The 7,500-nt window shown below is 40.5% G+C and overlaps 1 protein-coding gene across 1 annotated transcript in view; it reads left to right on the top strand.

The window, feature by feature from the left end:
• The window catches only part of LOC135090690 (mucin-2-like), a 194,129-nt gene that overhangs the window by 29,234 nt on the left and 157,395 nt on the right, over positions 1-7,500 (top strand). The gene's annotated exons all lie outside the window — the stretch shown is intronic.

Raw genomic sequence — 7,500 nt, 5'->3', positions numbered from 1 at the left:
TGTGTGTGTGTGTGTGTGTGAAGCTTTTCGTCACCCTTAAAACATGGTCCGCCCTGCTATACATTTTAAGTAAACGGTACAAAGGAAGGCTGTGAATCACTTAAGATGTATGACAGTCCCTTTGCTTTCCTTAACTCCTTAAACCTCCGAGACTCACGAACTCCTCATTGACTCACGCATAGACGGAACGTGGACAGGAAAGAAGGGAGAGGAGGAAAGAAAAGATTTACTACGTTACATAAGAAAGAAGGGAAGGAAGAAAGAAAGATTACAACAGTGAGTAAGAAAGAACAGAAGGTAGAAAGAAAAGGATTACTACGTTCAGTAAGAAAGGAAGAAGAGGAGAAAAGAAAAGGACTACCACGTTTAACTAAAAAAAGAAAGGGAGGAAAGAAGGAAGGAGGAAAGAAAATCCTACTACGTTGCATAAGAAAGGAAAAAAAAGATTACTACGTTGCGTAAGAAAGAACGGGAAGAGGAAAGAAAAGACTGACCATTGTGGAAATATAGGCATGAAAACTGATGAAATTATTACTATTATTACTATTCCCTGTAGCAAAAGAACCAGATAGTTGATATGAATTCAGATCCTCTTCCTGACCCCTCTTATGTCAGTCTGGTAGTCTTAAACGGTTCGGACTCTCACAAGGATTATATTCGAACGCTACAGAAATTATTAGCAGTTCTCATGATCCTTTTTCCCTTATGAATCTAGCAGAGGCGAGGCGCAGGAACGCTTTGGAATAAGGAGCTTAAATTCACGAGTTTGTTAATACGTTTTCAATGGTCTTTTCTCCTGTTGATGACGCAGAATTCTTGATAAGCCACTTGAATCATGGGAACACTTTAGATAACCTCATTACCTCAGTTCTTAGATGCAATAGTGGCAAGACACAAGGAAGTTTTCAGAATATGGAGCTTAAATTTACGAGTTCTTTGGTATGTTTTCACGTTATCTTTTCTGCTAGTGATGATAGAGATATTGTTAAACCGCTTGAACACTTTTTAATAACCTCATTACTTCTTCAGCTGTTAGATGCAGTAGAAGCAAGGCACGGGAACAGGAGGAGAGGAATGAAAGAAGGAGGGAAAGAGATTTTAAAAAAAGTAGTAAGAGGAGGGAGAGGAGGAGAAGGAAGAGGAGGAAGAGGAGTACGAGGCTTAGATTCACGAGTTTGTACCCTTCCATCATCAGCAGCATCAGCTTGTAGGAGTCCACGCCAGGTTAAAGGCCTCTGCCAACATTCCCCTCGTGTCTCCCATTGCCGGCTGCCCGTCTACTCCAGTTCACCCCGGCAGCCAGAACCTGGAATATAAAACACCAATTCTGCCAATTCTTAATCTTTCAAAATAAGTAAACATTTTTTTCCCATATCTCAAGAAAATTAAGTTTACGTTGATATTAACCCTTTCACTGCGACACGAAACAATTAGCAGCAGCAGAAGCAATGCGTGAAGTCTTTATAAGCATCTACCAGAAAGTTAGCGATGAAAAAGAATACATTTTGCAATTTCTTCCCAGTTCAAAGATTGGATGTGGCTGTAGAACAAGTAAAGATGTCTCAGAGTGATTGGTAATTAGGAAAAGGTGTACCTAGTGGCAGTCAAAGGGTTAAAGATCATATCTCGTTGCTCATCTATTACATTCATATATTAATTTACCCTAATCTTTCTAGCATTTGATGGTTGAAGGTTCACGTATTGTCAGCAGTCGACTAAAAACCTGTCTGTAGTAACAAGAAATATTGGGTTCAAGCTTGAAAAATCTAGGTTCAAGAAAGAAATACGAAGAAATTGGTTCTCAAATAGAGTAATAGATGAATGGAATGGACTCAATAATCAGGTAGTTAGTGGTGAGTCATTAGGGAGCTTTAAATGAAGACTAGACAAATTTATAGATGGAGATAATAGATGGAAACATAGATAGATTTCATACAGGGACTGCCACGTGTAGGCCTGATGGCTTCTTGCAGCTTCCCTTACATGACCCCACTGCACCTTTCCCTTAACCAAAGTGTACGTAAGTGAAGATGATAAGAGATGAACACTGAATAAAGACAAACAAGATCAAGGGGGACAGAAACAAAGGAAGGAGGAATCAGTAAATGTAGAAGAAGGGACGTAACTAAATAATTATAAACGCTAATTTTAAATGAGAGAGAAGACTAGCTAAGGAAATACAGGAAGAGGAGGAGGAGGAAGGAAGGTAGACGGGAAGAGAAGCGGGAGGACCAAAGGAAAAGGGGAGAAGAGGAAGAATGGAGGACAGGAAGGAAGGTGAGATGGGGAGGAGGAGGAGGAGGAGGAGGAAGCGCGGTAGGGAAGGGAGGGAGGAGGAATGAGGGAGGTTTGGAGGCAGGTGGAGGAGGAAGGAAGAGAGGGAAGAAGGAAGGAGTGTAGGAGGGAGGAGGGAGAGGTGAAGTGAGGGAGGTTCGGAGAGATGGGGAAGAAAGTGGGAGGTCCGAAGGGAAGAGGAGTAGGAGGAGGAAAGGAGGGAGGTGGAAGAGGAAGAGAAGGAAGAGGGGGGAAGGAAGGGAAGGAGTGCGGAGCCAGAAACTGGAACATCAGTCACTTTATGAGAGAGAGAGAGAGAGAGAGAGAGAGAGAGAGAGAGAGAGAGAGAGAGAGAGAGAGAGAGAGAGGTAAAGATAAAAAAAGGAAAATTTTAAGACACGTGCTGTGAGTCACGTAAGCCGCATGGAGAGATGGAGGAAAGGTGAGATGGAGGGGGAGGGAAAAGCAGAGGAAGAGAGGATGGGAAGAGAGAGAGAGAGAGAGAGAGAGAGAGAGAGAGAGAGAGAGAGAGAGAGAGAGAGAGAGAGAGAGAGAGAGAAGGGTGACAGGGTAAACGAGAAGGCTTAGTTTGGTGTACCTCTTTTTACAGTCCCCCTCCCTCTCTCCTTCCCTCCTCTTCTCTTCTCTTCTCTTCTCTTCTCTCCATCTCCCCTTTTCCTTCTCCCATCTCCACCTCCCTTCCTCTGTCTCGCCTTTCTTTGTGTTCATTTCTGTCTCGTGCCTCTCCCTCCCCTCCTTACCTCCCTCTCTCTTCCCCTTTCCCCTCCCATCTCCACCTCCCTTCCTCTCTCGCCTTTCTTTGTGTTCATTTCTGTCTCGTGCCTCTCCCTCCCCTCCTCTCCCTCCCTCCTCTCCGCCACCTGTTTCCTGTATCACTCAGGAAGGCACGTGGGAGAAGGAATCCTAGAAGGGAAGGGGGAAGGATCTTATGCCGCATCCTACCGCGTCCTGCGAGGAATGTTAAGGTAACCCATGTTTACCTGTGGTGTTGTTAATTCAGGTGTGTGTGTGTGTGTGTGTGTGTGTGTGTGTGTGTGTGTGTGTGTGTGTGTGTGTGTGTGTGTGTAAGAGTGAACGAGAGGTAATAAGTATGATTTGGAGAGAGAGAGAGAGAGAGAGAGAGAGAGAGAGAGAGAGAGAGAGAGAGAGAGAGAGAGAGAACAGGTGATGTATCTAAGCATTAAGAAACTCACTCTCACTTCCATGAATTCTGCGTGACCGATTTTCCAGCTCCGATATTTTCCTTCGTTCTTTCCTCACTGTTTTTTTTTTCTTTCCTTCGTTATTTCCCTCAGTTTTTTTTTTTTTTTTTCGTCCTTGCATTTAATTCTCCCTCTTTCCCTTTCCTTTTTTATTCAACCTGTTTTCCTCTTCCTCTCTTTCTCCTCTTTTATCGCATTTCCTCTTTCCTCTTTACTATCAAAGTTTCTTCCTGTCAGTCTGTCTGTCTGTATGTATGTAAGTGCAATTTACTTTTCACATTGACTTAATTAAGGAATCTTCAGTGTTCATAAATATTAAAAAAATTTGAAGTATTTTTCTTTAGGGGAGAAGAGGGGTTGAAATAAGTACTGAAGTAATTAAACGTGTGTGTGTGTGTGTGTGTGTGTGTGTGTGTGTGTGTGTGTGTGTGTGTGTGTGTGTGTGTGTGTGTGTGTGTGTTTGTTTGTTTGTTTGTGTGTGTGTTATCTCTATATTACCAATGTGCTATTTCCTACACGAAAACTATCTTAATATTCTCTCTCTCTCTCTCTCTCTCTCTCTCTCTCTCTCTCTCTCTCTCTCTCTCTCTCTCTCTCTCTCTCTCTCTCTCTCTCTCTCTGCTTGGTAGTGTTAAGCTTAATACCTTCAACTTATAAATCTGGCAAAGTAATTTACTTTTTTTTAGTTTTTGTTACAGATTGCGAAAGAAAACGAGTTTGGTTATGCTGAGTCAATAATTGTTGATAGAAAGTTGTAGACTGAGAAACGAAGATAGAGATAGATAGGTAGGTAGATATATCAACAGGAATATAAATAGATTGATAAGTAGATAGATAGACACGAAGATAGGTGGATAATGAAGTTGATTGATAGATAGATAGATAGTAAGATAGATAGATAAATGGATGTATGTATAAATAAGTTAAGTTATAATGAGTGGATAGATGTTATGCATAGATTGATAAATGGATAGATAGATCAGAGAGAGAGAGAGAGAGAGAGAGAGAGAGAGAGAGAGAGAGAGAGATTTTACTACTATTTCGGTATTTTTCTTTCTTTTCTTTCATTTTAGTTATTCATTTAACCAATGGCTTCTTGTTTCTTCATTTATCCGTTTATTTTCCTATTACATCTTCGTTTTTTTTAATATATTTTTTTCTTTATTTTTTTTATTCTTTTTGCCTTGTCTGGCTGTTCATTTCTATATATATATTTTTTTCCTTATATTCTTCTTCCTTTTTTTCATAAATATTCTGTTCTGTCTCCTTATTCCACTTATTATTTTATTTTCTTCATGTGCTTCTAACTTTTTGCATATTGATCCTTCCATCTCCCCATTTCTCTGCTTTTCACCCCCACCCCATTTTCCATCTCCCATTTCTCTCTCTTTTTATCTCTCTCTTTCATTCACTATCTCGCATTCCTCTTCCTGTTATCCCTTATTCGCCATTTCATCTCCCCATATCCCCATTTATCTCTCCCTTTTGTCTCCCCATCTACCCATTCATTATGTTGTATTCTTCCCGTCTCCCATTCACTATTCCCACATTCATCTCCCTTTTTTATGTCCCCATTTCCTATATCCGTTTCCTCTTTCCCTTCATCTCCCCATTCTCCTCCTTTCATCTCTATCTCCCATTCCTCTCCTCTATCCCCCATTCCTCCCCCATTTTATCTCCTCATTCTCCCCCCCATTTTATCTCCTCATTCCCCCCCAACCCTTTCAATCTCCCCTTCTCTCCCCATCCACACACACTCCCCCACCCTCGTTTGCCACCTCCACTCTCATCACGTGACTCTCCGCCAGGTTTAATTCCGCTTTCTCCTGTGACGTTACAAATCTCGGTCACCTGGGGAAGGGGGTGGGGAGGGGGAAGGGGGAGGGAGAAGGGTAGGAGGGGGCGCCGGATGTGACAGGTGGGAGGGGCAGGAAGAGTAAATTTGCTTTCATTCCCTTTTTTGTTGTTGTTGTTCTTCTTCTTCCTCTTCCTCTTTTTCTTCTTCCTTCTCCTCCTCCTTCTTTCTTCTTCCCCTTCTTCCTCTTCTTTCTCTCCTGATTTCTCTCTCTTCTTTCTCTTCTGATTTCTCTCTCTCTCTCTCTCTCTCTCTCTCTCTCTCTCTCTCTCTCTCTCTCTCTCTCTCTCTCTCTCTCTCTCTCTCTCTCTCTCCATTTTTAAATATTCCCTTTACCTCCTTTCTTTCCTTCGTTCTTTTCCTCCTCTTCTTTCCTTCTTTTCACTTTCGTTTTCCTTCATCTTTTTTTTTCCTTCTTTCCCTCCTTTCTATCTCCCTTTTTTCCACTCAGTTCTTTCTTTCCTCCATTCCTTCCTTCCATCCTACCATTCCTCATGTCCATTCTTTTCTTCCTTTTCTCCATCTTTCTTATCTTCCTGTCCTGTTATTATTATTTTTTAAACTAAATAACATCGACAAAAAAAAAAGATTATTTGTTTTCATGTCTCCTACTCAAATTTTCCTTGTTATATTCTCGTGTTTCTTTATTCTCTTCTCATTCTTCCTTTCCTTCTTTCCTTCTGTCACGTTGACCTGACCTGGGGCACGCGCTGGTGTGACCTCGTTCCAACTGACCCCTGGTAACTTGATCTCCTCTCTCCCAAACACCTTTTCGCACTCTCACCTTCTCCTTTTCATTCCTTCTCTCATTTTCCCTTTCCTTCTCCACCTCCTCGCTGAATCCCCTCTCCTTATTTTCCATGTTCGGTTTCTTTTCTTTTTATTTTCTTTTATTTGCATTAGTCATAGTAAAGTTATCGTATTATATATATTTTTTTTTTCTTTTTTACAGTTCAAAATGTTCTGATGTGTTAATAACCGTCTTTATTTTTCTTTCCCTTTTTCCCTTTTCTTTCAGTTTTTTTTTCCCTTTCTTTTTTTTTGGTTCTCCTTTCCTCTCCTTTTGTTTCCCCCATTTTAGCTTCTTCATCTCTTTTTCTCTTTATTTCCCTTATTTGACTTTTTTCCCCCTCTCCACATTTTTTACTTATTTCCCTTCCCTCTCTTACTTATCTAATGTCCTTTTTTCCTCTATTCCATTCCTATTACCCTTTCTTTATCTCTCTCTCTCTCTCTCTCTCTCTCTCTCTCTCTCTCTCTCTCTCTCTCTCTCTCTCTCTCTCTCTCTCTCTCTCTCTCTCTCTCTCTCTCTCTCTCTCTCTCGCTCTCGTAAATTTACCTCCTCACCTTCACTGACCTGTTTACACTTGGTCACAATTCATCCCTCATTGGTCAAGGGCTTGTCAGGGGAGGTTGAGAGGTCAGAGGCGTGACCTGAGCTACCGAGAGCCCACGTGGGAGGTCAGCTGAGGTCACTGTGGGAGATGGGGAATGGGGGGGTGAGGGATGGATCTTATTGGGTGTTTAGTAGCTAATGGGCTCGGCATTCAGGTAAACACAGGTGGGTACTGAGTGTGAGTGGTTGAACTGGCGGGTTTACTGACGACCTGTTGTTGTTGTTGTGGTTGTTGTTTGTGGTTGTTGTTGTTGTTGTTGTTGTGATGGTGGTGGTGGTGGTGGTGTTCTATATTATTATTGTGAATGCTTCTTTTTTTCATGTTTTTCTTGTTTTTGTTTTTTCTTTTGCTTGTTATTGTTATTATTATTATTATTATTATTATTATTATTATTATTATTATTATTATTATTATTATTATTATAACTACTATCATTGCTATTGTTATTATCAGTAGTAGTGGTGCTAGTAGTAGTAGTAGTAGTAGTAGTAGTAGTAGTAGTAGTAGTAGTAGTTGTTGTTGTTGTTTTTATTGTTGTAATAATAGTAGTATACTCGTATGATGTTGTTGCTGTTTTCTTCTTTTTCTGCTTCTTCTGCTACTTCTTTTCAGTCCTTGTTCATGTTGTTGTTGTTGTTGTTGTTGTTGTTGTTGTTCTTCTTCTTCTTCTTTTTCTTTCTTCTTCTTCTTCTTCATATTATTATTATTATTATTATTATTATTATTATTATTATTATTATTATTATTATTA

This window comes from Scylla paramamosain, chromosome 35, assembly GCF_035594125.1.
Source record: "Scylla paramamosain isolate STU-SP2022 chromosome 35, ASM3559412v1, whole genome shotgun sequence".
Lineage (NCBI taxonomy): Eukaryota > Metazoa > Arthropoda > Malacostraca > Decapoda > Portunidae > Scylla > Scylla paramamosain.
Note: the sequence above shows the minus strand (reverse complement) of the source record. Positions and strands in the feature narration are given on the sequence as shown.